Raw genomic sequence first — 11,900 nt, 5'->3', positions numbered from 1 at the left:
CTCCCAGCCTCTTCTGGAGGAAGCAGGGCTCAGGGAGACAGCCCAGGGAGAGGATGCTGCTCACCAAAGCTCAGGCTGACACAGACTGATCCCAAGAGGTGAGAAGAAGCTGGAGAGCAGCACAGAGATGGTGATCGCAAACTGGGTGTGTGGAAGAGACTTTGCAGGAGCCAGATAACTGCAGAAAACATTGACAGTGAATAAGAAATTCGAAGTTCTCCAGTGACAAGGGAAAAACCTTTCACCCTAATTTAAGGATGAGCAGCTTTCCATGTTTGTTGCATGTTGATACTGCTCTGTGCCTGATCTCATTAATAGTGACAGCAGAAACCTTAACCATGTCTTTCCAGCCTTGGACTCCCTTGTCCTTACAGGATGGGAGGTCAGCAAGGCAATAAAACTGCTGGTTAAAACCTTGTTTAACACACTGTCAAAAGTACAAACCAGCAGTTTTTACCTTTAGTATTGAGTGCTAAGCTGCTGATTGATGTTAGAGACGAGTCACAGATCTCATATTGCAAGGTGAGGCAAATGTCCTGTAAAGCCAACCCTATTCCCCAGTGAAAAGAGCAAGACTTTAGAAGGTTTCCACAGAGCAATCCAACCCCAGGCTGCTGCATAGGAGGTGCTTTGGGAAAACCTTTCCTGAGGCTTTTGGTGTGAGCCAACAGGGATTGTAGCTGATGCTCAAAATCCCCCTTTGAATCAATGGATACAGAAACTGAAACCTGTTTTCTTCAGCTTGACCCTGGAAGATTACCCAAAGCAAAAGGCCTTTCAAGTTTTCCTGAGTCCAAGGTGTATTTTGTGTGGTGGTACCAGTTAAGAGCTGACACCTGGATTATTTCCCCTTTTAACCCAATAACTGATCCCAAAGAGCTGCAATGGGGACTTTGCTGCCCAATTACAAAATGCCACCCAAACCCATGGAGAAGGAGGAAGAAGAAGCATGAGGAAGAAACCCAGGACAGCACCCTGTGCCCTCCATCCTGCTTCCATCCACAACATCCTAAAGATCCCAAAACCTCAATTTCTCACCCAGTGACACACCTGCACTGCTCTCTATGATCTGTTTCACACTTTTGTGGATTCCAGTCTGTCTTGAAGTCCAGGAAACTTTCTCCATGAGTGAGGGTCAGAGTCAGTGCTGCCCTGGGGGTCAGGGCACCCTAGAGCAGACAGAGAAATACTCCCTGTGCCCTGGGCTTCCACAATTATGGACCTCTTATTTCAGAAGAATTGCTTGCACATTTCTAAAATGTGTCACGCAGCCCAGGGAGTGTTTAGCACTAATATCTCCTCCCTACACACATTTTTGCCACTCGCTCTTCCACCCAACTGCCTGGTCTCAGTTACAGCTGTCTGGGCACAGATGGCTTCCTCACATCCTGATCCAAGCCCTTCTTTGATTATCTAACACACTGTAACTCCCTTTTTCCCCCAGCTATTGCTCAGATTGACAGAGAGCCCTGGCAGCAGGGGGTCAGTGGCAGCCCTGAAGCCAAACACTGTCCCAGCTGCAGCTGGGGCCACCACAGGTAGGGCCAGCAGCTGGTACAGGCAAAGGGAACCTCACATATGGCCTGGCCTGCAGGTACCAGCCTCATTTCTCATCCATTTTTGCTCCTTGGCGGGGTCTCCCCACTGATGCCAAACCCCCAGGTCAGTTCTAGATCGCCCTTACGTCCTGTTGTGAAGAGGTAAATACAATTTGTCCAGAACACAGGCACAGGAGGTTTCAGAGAGCTCCAGGAGCTCAGGTTTGTGTAGACAAAGCTTGGGAGATCAGCCAGTGATGCCATCTGCTCTGGGGTGGTGCAGTGCCAGCTGCTGTGCCCGTGCTCTGCTGAGAATCCCCCTCTCACAGCCCCCACCCTCTGCCACAGCCTGGCTCCCAAAAACCAGCTCTGGCAAAGCCCTGCCTGCCAGCCCTGCTGCTCTGAGCACACACAGCAGGGGAAGCTCTGCTCTGGTGTCGTGCAGAGAGCTTTGGCTTGTCAAAACCAGCAGAAATGCAAAATGTTTCTGTTGTCGTGCACAGGAGGGCAAGTTCTGATGGAGAACAATCTCCTGCTTCAGAAATTTTATTCAACTTTATAAAGCACACTTGGAGACAAGTGTAATAAAACCCCAGAGTCCTAGTCTAACAGTGCCACTAAATATATCTATTTGTTTGTGTGTTTGTTTATAAAAAGCAGGAGGAAGATCTTAATCTGCTTAAAGGGCAGAGCAGAGTCAGCTGTCAATTATGTAAATAACATATGCATGTAATCTCCTTCTCTCTCCCTTTTCCTTTTTATTAAAAAAAAATAATATCTTTTTCTTTCTTTTTGCAATCCATTCTCTTGGTCTCTATTCACAGGTCAGGTCCAACTAACAAAAATCCTGCTTCAAATCCATAACTCTTTTCCCAGAGGTGCTTAGATATTGGTTCAGGAAGCAGATAATTCAACAAAATAATGGCAGAAAAGTAACTGGAGTGATTTAGAAAAGAAAAATAATATTATTTTTTCAGCTGAAAATAATAATAATAATAATAATAATAATAATAATAATAATAATAATAATAATAATAATAATAGTAATGTATTGATAATTTATTCTCCTGTCTCCCTCTGCTCCAAACCTGGGAATGTATTTTTCAGCTCCATCATGCAAGTATTTCCTCTATGGAGAAGTCTAAAAGATTTGAAGTGTTTTCCCTAAGCTGCTGGAATCTATCACAAACTTTTGTAGGAATGTTGGTGGGGTTTTTTTCCTCAAATGTCTTAACAGGATGGAGCTACAGCTGAGGCTGCTTTTCAGGCTGGGGTTTGAGATGGATCTGCGGATTCCTCAGCGCCACCTGCTGCCCCTGGGAAAGCTACAGCCGGGAATCGTTTTGATTAATTTATCGGGATTTGTCTGGGGAGGTTTTTTTGTGTTAATAATACTAATAATAATAATAATAATAATAATAATATAATAATAATAATAATAATAATAAGAATAATAATAATAATAATAATAATAAGTGTGTGATATATATATATAATATAATATAATATAATAGAATATAAGATAATATAATATAATCTAATATAATATACATATAATATAATGATAATATAATAGAATATAATATAATATAATATAATATAATATAATATAATATAATATATATATAATATACAATCTCTATTTTATAATGTAACACATTTTTAGAATATCTAAAAACTTATATTTTATAATATAATAAAATATTTTTATGATATGATCTACAACTATAATGTAATATATATAATAATATAGTTTTTTAATATGTATTTTTTAATTTATTTTTTTTCCAATTACTGCAATGAAAGGGATTCCTGGGGAACACTGGAGCAAATCTGCCAGGCAGCAAAGCAGCAGGGTCTGACTTCCCAGCCCTGGGACTTGGATTTGTCAGCACAGCAGAGACACCTGGACACTGATATTATTCCCCAGCTCACACACAGAGGGTTTCAGGCAGAGCCCAAGCAGCCCAGGGCCATCCCTGGGTTAAATCCCCACTGCCCCAGTGCTGTGCTGGGAGCTGTTTGTAGGAATTAAGTAGAAAAGGAAAGGTTTCCTTCTTTATCCACTGAAGTTAGAAAATGGGAGAATTGGGAAGAGGGCAGTGCTGACAGACTTTAGGAAGCTACAAAGCAAATAGCTGGGTAACACAGGCATTATTTATACCTGAGATTCCAGCTGGACAGATATCCCAAACATCCCTGCCTATCACCACTGTATCCTGGGAGTACACAGCAAACAACAGAACAACTTATCATGTTGTTTCCCTTGTAATAATCTCAGTAATTTACTGGGGCTGGATATTAAAATGTCTTTCCCTACTGCCAGGCATTTGCATACATCCATCAGCCAGCTTGTATACGTGGGATGGGAGATGATTTAATGCTGCCAAGGAGGCTTAAGAGGTGGATAAATGTATTTGTAAGGGTTGTTAATATTGCCATGCCAAGATTTAGGAGGCCAAGGACTTGTCCTAGGCACAATGACTGGCTGAAGCAATCCTGGAAACATCCCTGTCTAGGGAAGTTGTATATAAGAAAGATTTTAGAAAACAATATCTAATCACAACATCTAGCAAACAGAATTTCACTCTAATCATTTTAATCCAAATTCAAAGTCAAGTTTCTTGAGTGAATTTTCTCAATACATCTGCAGTTTGAGCCTCCAAGTATTACAAAGCTGAATATTTGCACATCTGATCTGCCTGGACAGTGGCCCAAATTAGCTCTGTGCATGCCCTGGAGCAGCTGTTCTGCAGACAGGATGGCAAGAGGGAGCACCAGGAGTGGGAGGGTACATACCTGGGGCTAGGACAGACATAAATTCAATAAGCATGGACAGTCTGTGGAAGCGGAAAACAAGCAGATTAATATTAATTTCTGGCAATGATTTACATTTTGTGAAGAAATTGCTTTTGCTCATATGGAGTTTCTCAGCTACCATTTGAATACTGCTGGCTTCTTTGGGGGAAAGGAGAAGTGCAAAATCCTGGTAGATTAAAACATGTCATTTAGAATATTATTCATCAGGAATATTTTTACTGATATAAGCCCTGAAGATTCAGGAAATCAACTGGAAGACAGAATTGTGTTCTTTGCAGTCCCTGTGTGTCCATCTCTTCCTGATGTCCCACATCTGCTTGATCCTCCTTTGCAGCCAGGCACAAGCACCCAGACCCAGCTGAACCCAAACACCTGAATTTAGCCAAGACCTGGGATGTTTTCCTGGGCTGGGAGAGGCAGCATCTCCCTCCTTGTGCTGGGTGCTGCACTTGTTACAGGGATGTTTAATGCTTTGGAAATGCAAACAAGCTCTGGTGATCTGAGAGATGCATGGCTGCTGTTAATGCGCTTTACCCAAGTCAGAGTTCCAGTTGTTTGTCTGGGGGATCCACAGCAGGCTCATGTTAATTAATTCAGCAGTACAAGACAGAACAAGAACAAGAGGAATATCTGCAATTCTCTACTGCACCCCACAAGAATTTCCCAGAAGAAATAACCACTGGCTTTACTGAACTGATTCTTATGCTAGTAAGTAACAGAAAGAATGTAAAGGAATTTGAGCCTCCTTATCAATGAATTTAACATTATAAGCAGGCACTTTTTCAATAAAATATTTACTTTTCCTACCTCTGTATTTTGAATTAGAATAAGGGCCTGGTGCTTAAGGCACCTGAGCAGGTTCATTTGCAGCATGAGAAGTGCAGTGACTCTCCTGCAGACACTCTGTGTGCTAGAGCTCAGCTGGGGCCATGGGGACCCACATTCTTTGCTTTTCCCTGTTAATCACTTGCCTTCTTTTCTCCAGGGCAGTGCCCAGACATGTCAGGATTTAATTTCTTAACAAAGAGGAAGAGATTGTTTCACTCACAGAAGTGTAGAAACCAGGCTCTTGCTGTGGAGGCTGGAGTTTCTGTTGGGATTAAAGGATCTTGGCCAATTCACCCCTGAAGATCTACTCCATTGCCCCTTGCTACTGTGTGGTTCATGTCAGGAAGAATTCATATTTCCAGTTGGCTTTGGCTTTGTGGATCTCTGTTGAACTAAAAGTATTTTTAACACGTCACTTTATCCACAGTCCAGTGTGACTCAATTTCCATTTCAAATACAGCTCAGATCTGACTAACCTTTTGCTTCTTCAACATTTTCAAGAAACTGTAAATTCCACTATTTAATTAATGGGTCAAAGAGGCTGAGCAGCCTTCATGCAAAAGAGAACCTTACCGTGATTAATTAAAATTGCTCTCACTGTTCCAGCTTGGTAGATAGACTTGAGTATGGCATATTCTGCTGCAGAGTGCAAAAACAAATTGTGCTAAACTTAGAGAATCAAAGGGAAATGTGATTATTACAAATGGGGGAACAATTTTTGCAGTATGCAGAGACTGATTTTTAAAGGATACTTTCAAGAATTATGATGAACTTAAATTTGATCAGCCTTAATGCTCATTCCCTTATGCTGTGCTGGCAGATATCTCTGGGTTCAGAGAGCTTTTCCACACCATTTTACCCTTTTAAAAAGAGGAGGAACAAAAATATTATTTACATGAATTCTGCAGAGCAACAGTGCATTGTGCAGTCTCCTCTGGTTCTTATAAAAGAAGAGGAGTAATGAGAAGTAATTTCCAGAATAACATGTTTTGAGTATGCAGAAGGCAGCAAACAAATGAAACTATATTAATCTGAGATGCTATCAGACATGTTAGGGAGAATTCTTTTGATTTGTTGGAGAGACAAAAGTCTTTCATTGGTTGCTTACTTCAGACCTCCTTATGAACCTCCCAGCCGTGGCAGGACTGGAAAGAATATTGAAAACCTGAATTTGAGGAAGGACATGCTGATCTCTACTTGCATGTCTGCTTGGTCAGGTAATATGTGTTTTGTTCTTTTTAATACAAACTTCAGCTTTTGTGGGGTGATATCTTTGCAATTACAGTCACAGTTTGGCTCATCTGTGTGTGAAGGACTTCAGGTTTTGCCTTGGTTCTCTCTCTGTGTCACAGCCATCATATACCAGTGCCTGGAGGAGCATAAATCTAAATGCATTATCTGTTTTCCTATCAAGATAAATTATCTGTTTTCTGTCAAGATGCTCAGTTTATAACTAGGGGACCTAAGGCCAAAACCTCAACAGATGCTTGGATGGAGAAATGAAGCTGGAATATTGTCCTGGTGGTGTGGGTCTGGAAGGGACCCGAGGAACTCCCTCCCTGGGAGTATCACACCCCTGTGCTCCCAGTGGCTCTGCACTCCTGCCAGGATGCACAAGATGCTGAAGTGGTGATGCCCTCTGATGCTGTCCTTCATCTCTGGGTGCCTTGAGCAGCTTCTCCTTTGGGACTGCAGCCAGCAAGGTGTAGCACGTGTTTTCTCCTGGTTAGTAGATGGGAAGTTCAGATGTTTCCACAGGTCTGGGACTGCAGCTGTGATGGTTCTGTGTTGGTGTGGCAAGGAAATGTCAACATAACAGGTAGGATTGAGGGCAACCAGCAAAATGGAATATTTTGAGTTATTCTCAAAAACTGAAAATAGTTCGAACAGACCTCTTATTTATTGTGTGGTTTAGTCTCTTGTGCCTTTCTTTCAGTAAAATACATTCATTTCATTCTTCAAAAACCTTCTTTCGCTCCCAATGAGAGGATTCCTCGGGAGAAACAGCAGGTGAAGTTCTGACAGTGGATAATAGAAGTAATTTCCTTTGTGCATTTCAGAAACCTCAGCTTAACCTGTTTTCCTTCCTTCACGCACTCTCACGCCCGTGGCTCCTGGATCCACCCCTCGGTTAAAAGTTTAAATGCTGATCAGCAGGAGTTGGCTTTAATCACCACATAAAGGCCACTGACAAACAGCTTTCCCAGTATGGATCCTGTACATGCTTTTACCTTTCCACACTGCATTTAAATTTGGAATTAACCCCACAAGCCCCCCACAATGTGAAATCCAGAGTGCAGTAGCACTGCCATCTGCTAAAAGATCAACAGTGGTATCAGTGACACCAAAAGGAGGCATTGGGTTTGTGAATTGAATCCTCCTGCTGTGCCCAAGTTATATTTATTCCCCTTTGCTGCTGGATGCAGGGGTGCTGAGGGCACCAGTGGGTGCTGTCCTGGGTGGGTGCTGCCCTCAGCACCACAAACACAAAGCCTGGGGGCTGGCTCCCTGCAGCAGCCAGCAGCGATTTCCATGACAACCAGCAAGCTGATTACTCAATTACAGCCTTCCTTTTAAAAAGTGACATCAAGCCAAGGGGACAACACATCCTCAGCTTCCCATGGTGCTTGATTTTCAAAGCACTGAGCTATGTTTAACTTTTTAATATACCTTGTGATTATGTTTGCCAACCTAGTTCTGGATCTCTCTTTTTTGAAATTTTTATTATCTTCATCATTATTTTGTTCCAATTGTTCTTTGAAATGACAAGAAAGTGAAAAGCCACTTAAAACACTCAGTTTTTCCTGTTGCAGGAAGCATGCAGATCCAACCAACAGCCAGTGCAAAGCCTTGCTGGCATGGGGGGACTGTGACAGATGCACTTTTGGGGGAGTGCTGGAACCATGATCTATTTTGCAAAACGTGCCAAACCTGTTACAAGAAACCTCGGCAGAGCTACCCATGCTGCAGTCTCTGAAACTGAGTTTTCTCTTCATGCTGTGCAGGCTTTTCATACCTAATGTGCTCCTGTAGGTACCAGCATGCTGTTCTCAGGGCTGATGCGTTTTTCATCCTTCTGCACGAGCAGAGATTACAGGATATTTCTCTACAGCTGAGGAAAGGGCTGAGCATACACTTGTGATACTGCCTTTCATTGCTTTGTTTAGATTCAGTTCAGATTTATAACATCAGCTGTGCACAGACTGAGGAATTCCTTTCTTTTTTATAGGGATGCAACTGCTGTTACAGCTCCTTGAGGGGCTGGTCAAGGTCTTCCTGGTGGTGGACAAGAGTGAGCAGTCCAGTGACAAACCTCCTTTACCAAGCCAAATGGAAGAGCCAGGGGAGGAAGACAGAAGCATGGAAATAGAACGTTGCTTTGCTGATGGCCTTGCCTGGATTCACTGGATCATAGAATAGCTTACATTGAAAAGGACACCCACAGGTTATCTCCTCAAGCCCTCACTCAAAGCAGGGCCAAGCTCAAGGGTAGATCTACTTTCAAAGTTAATAGATTTTTTCCAGCCAGGGAAAAGGACAGCTCAGGGCCTTTCAAAGCCAACTCTGGAGTATTTCCATGGGCAGAAATAGCCCATGCTCTCTGGGCTGCTGTTCCAAGGTGTAACACCCTCTCTGCTCTCAGTCTGCCCTGTCTCACATGTCTCCTGAGGATGACCAACCAGGATTCTGGGTGAGATGAGCAGAAGCCTCCATTTTAATTTATTCTCTCTAGGTTTCATTTTATTTACGTATTTTTACTTTTTTTTTTTTTTTTTTGAGAACCTGGAGTTTAGACAGTCTAATAGACTGGAAAACTAATTGAGAGAAAGATCCAAATATATTTTCCCCCCTCTAGAGACACACAAACCATTTCACTGGAAATACAGAAAGTGGAGAAGTTTGCACTCTTTTCATTAGTGCTTTGGTTTTGTGGTAAGAATTGTAGAGGCAGGTTTCAAAGAGAAGGAGTGACACCTGTGACAGCCCTGGAGTGCAGTGGGACTTGTGTCAGGTAAAGCAGACAGGAATGCAGGAGACTGAGCAGCTTTGCAGAGGGATATCAGTGCAGCTTGGGGAGAGGGCTGGAACCTCCCAAACATCAGCTGTGGCTGCGTGGAGGGGTCAGAAAAGAGAAACAGCAGCACTGGAGACAAACATGGGTGACCCAGCACAGCACTGAGCTTCACGAGACCTCAGAATAACTGAGAGAGACCTCAGTCTTTCACCTGGTTTTAACTTTCCATCCTCCTTCAAACCCCACCTCATATTTCTTATCCATGAGCTCAAACTCATCCAGAGGTCATTTAAATCCTCTCCTTGGTCTGCTATAGGTACTCTGCATTTCAGTCAGTCTCTACACCTCAGGATGTCCATTAGAGGCTGGATTGGGATCTGGAGTCAGGCTGGGCTCTCCTGATTTATTAAATTGAGCAGTCCTGGTGTCAGCCACACTCAGGTGTTGAATTTAATTCCAGTCTGTTGAGTAGTGAAAGAACAAATTCTTTGGCATTTTTATTGAAATATGTTCAGTGCACTTTCAGACACTCACTGAAATGAAGATTTTTCTTTACTGTGTAATTTATGGTCAAGGGAACAGAGCCAATGACTAATTTATTTTACCAAATAAGTCTTTAGTCTCTCCATTTATGTGCATGTAATATATGTTATCATTTCTATTTTAGAAGGGTGTGATTATTCTGTGGTGCTTTCCAGCATTTATGTAATCTTTGTTCTTCTCCAGGTGAAGAAAACACAGAACATCCACTTGCAGAATTCCTGTTTTTCTAATTTCCCATGATTTTCCCTTATTCAGGTGATACCAAAACAAAGTTTAATCAGATCCCTGAAAATGGGAAGCCAGAAAATGCAGCCCTGTGTGGGAGTGTTGAGTTTCATTTTACAGCCTCATTACAGCTATTGCCCTGACTATTCATCTCTTCTGTTCTGGGAGAGTTTACTTGATCTCCTTGAAAGTGAAAACATTATCAGCAGCCAATGCCCTGTACAAAGCTGGCACCACAATCCTGTCAGAGACAACAGACCCTGGCAGATACCATGCTCTGACCTGTGTGATGCCCTGTGGGTCAGTTCCCCAAACTGGGCAGATCAGCTGTCACTCAGAACCTCTTCCTTAGGGCCTCAGTAATTTCTGAAGCAAATGAAGAATCAACATCAGCCACTCCTAATTAGCAGACTGTTCTCCTGGGATATTACAGAAAGGGTAAGGGAGAGAAAAGAGGGATCATCCCCAGTGCAGTGGGAGCCTCAAAGAAGAATCCATTCATTCATTTAGGAGACCTACAAGGGAGTGAGCCCTGTTGTGCTGGGGGATGCACAGACACAGGATCTGTTGCAAGGGGAGCAATTAAAACATCAAGAAGACATCAAGAGCAGTTACTTAAAGACATTCAGACCCCTAGAACTGGATGGATCTACAGCCAACAAAAGAAGGTTGTGCCTGCAGGAAGCATGAGGGTGGTGCTGCAATCAGTCTTGTCTTTCCAGTGGTTTTATTCCCTTTTTTGTTACATTTTGAGAATACAAATAAAGAAGGAGCAAAGGTGAGAGTTCTGCTTCTCTATCCAATACAGGGTTTTATACAGAAAGCTGAGCAAGAACACTTAATCAAACTGCTCCATCTGTGTCAACACTTCTGATGGCTTGAGATGGCACCACTAATGCCTGGACATCCATCATGCCTCTGCAACAGCAAGGTTCCCCAAGGAATATTTCAGGGGCCTTCTCCCAGGATATTGCTCAGTGTAAAGTCAGTATTTTAACTGCTTTTCCAATGGGAATATTGCTTATGACAGTTTCATACAGCTGTAGTATTGCTGCTATTTATCTTCAAGCCCCCCTGATGGTGCTGTGTCCCCTTGTTGCCCTTTCATGCATTGGATTCTTGGTCTCTACTTCCACACTGCAGAACAGAGAGGGAGGAGAAGGTCAAATCCACAACCTTGGGGGGAATATCCTCGCAAGCAACGTTTGGAAACTGAGATGAGATGTTTTGGATGATGTCTTTGCTGCCCTGTATATATTTTCCACAGTGTTAGTCTGGCTACCATAGAGTGATCTAGATCCCAGACAATCTAATATCTTGCCCAGAGTGTCAGCAGAGTGCCTTTGGCAGGACATTTGGGTTTAGCTCACCAGTTACTCAAGTACCTGGGCATGTAATGGATTTTTTTTAGCTGTAGAAGCAGACTGAGTTTGTGAGGGTGTAAGTGCAGAGGTTGCTAAATCTCTTTAACTGATGTCAGTGTCTGGGCAGAGTGCTCAGCATCTGCTGTAAAACGTGCTTTTCAACAGTCTACCAATGTTTGGGGAACAAGGGGCTTGTTTTAGTTCCTTCTGCCATGTTTATTTAGCCTTTGCAACAACTTAGACAAGCATAAGAGTCCTTCCAGTGCTGAAATGTGCTCTCCACATTTGACAAAGTGTTCAGTGTTTTCTCCCTGTTTCTAGATGGTTTGTCTCAAATGAAGGCTGATTTTCCAGTGATTCACTTCCAGCTTTTGAGAGTCTATTTTCTGCCTATAGAGGTACTTCAGAGAGAAGTGAGGAAAAAAGGATTTTTAATGAAGGAAATATACAATAAATATACCAGAACAATGCATTTTACAGCTATGTCCCCTGCCTTTCACTGGAAATATAATCATATGATAACATAACAATAAGATACAGAATTTGAGATCTGCCTTTACAAAACCA

This window comes from Serinus canaria, chromosome 13 (assembly GCF_022539315.1).
Source record: "Serinus canaria isolate serCan28SL12 chromosome 13, serCan2020, whole genome shotgun sequence".
In the NCBI taxonomy this organism is placed as follows: domain Eukaryota; kingdom Metazoa; phylum Chordata; class Aves; order Passeriformes; family Fringillidae; genus Serinus; species Serinus canaria.
Note: the sequence above shows the minus strand (reverse complement) of the source record.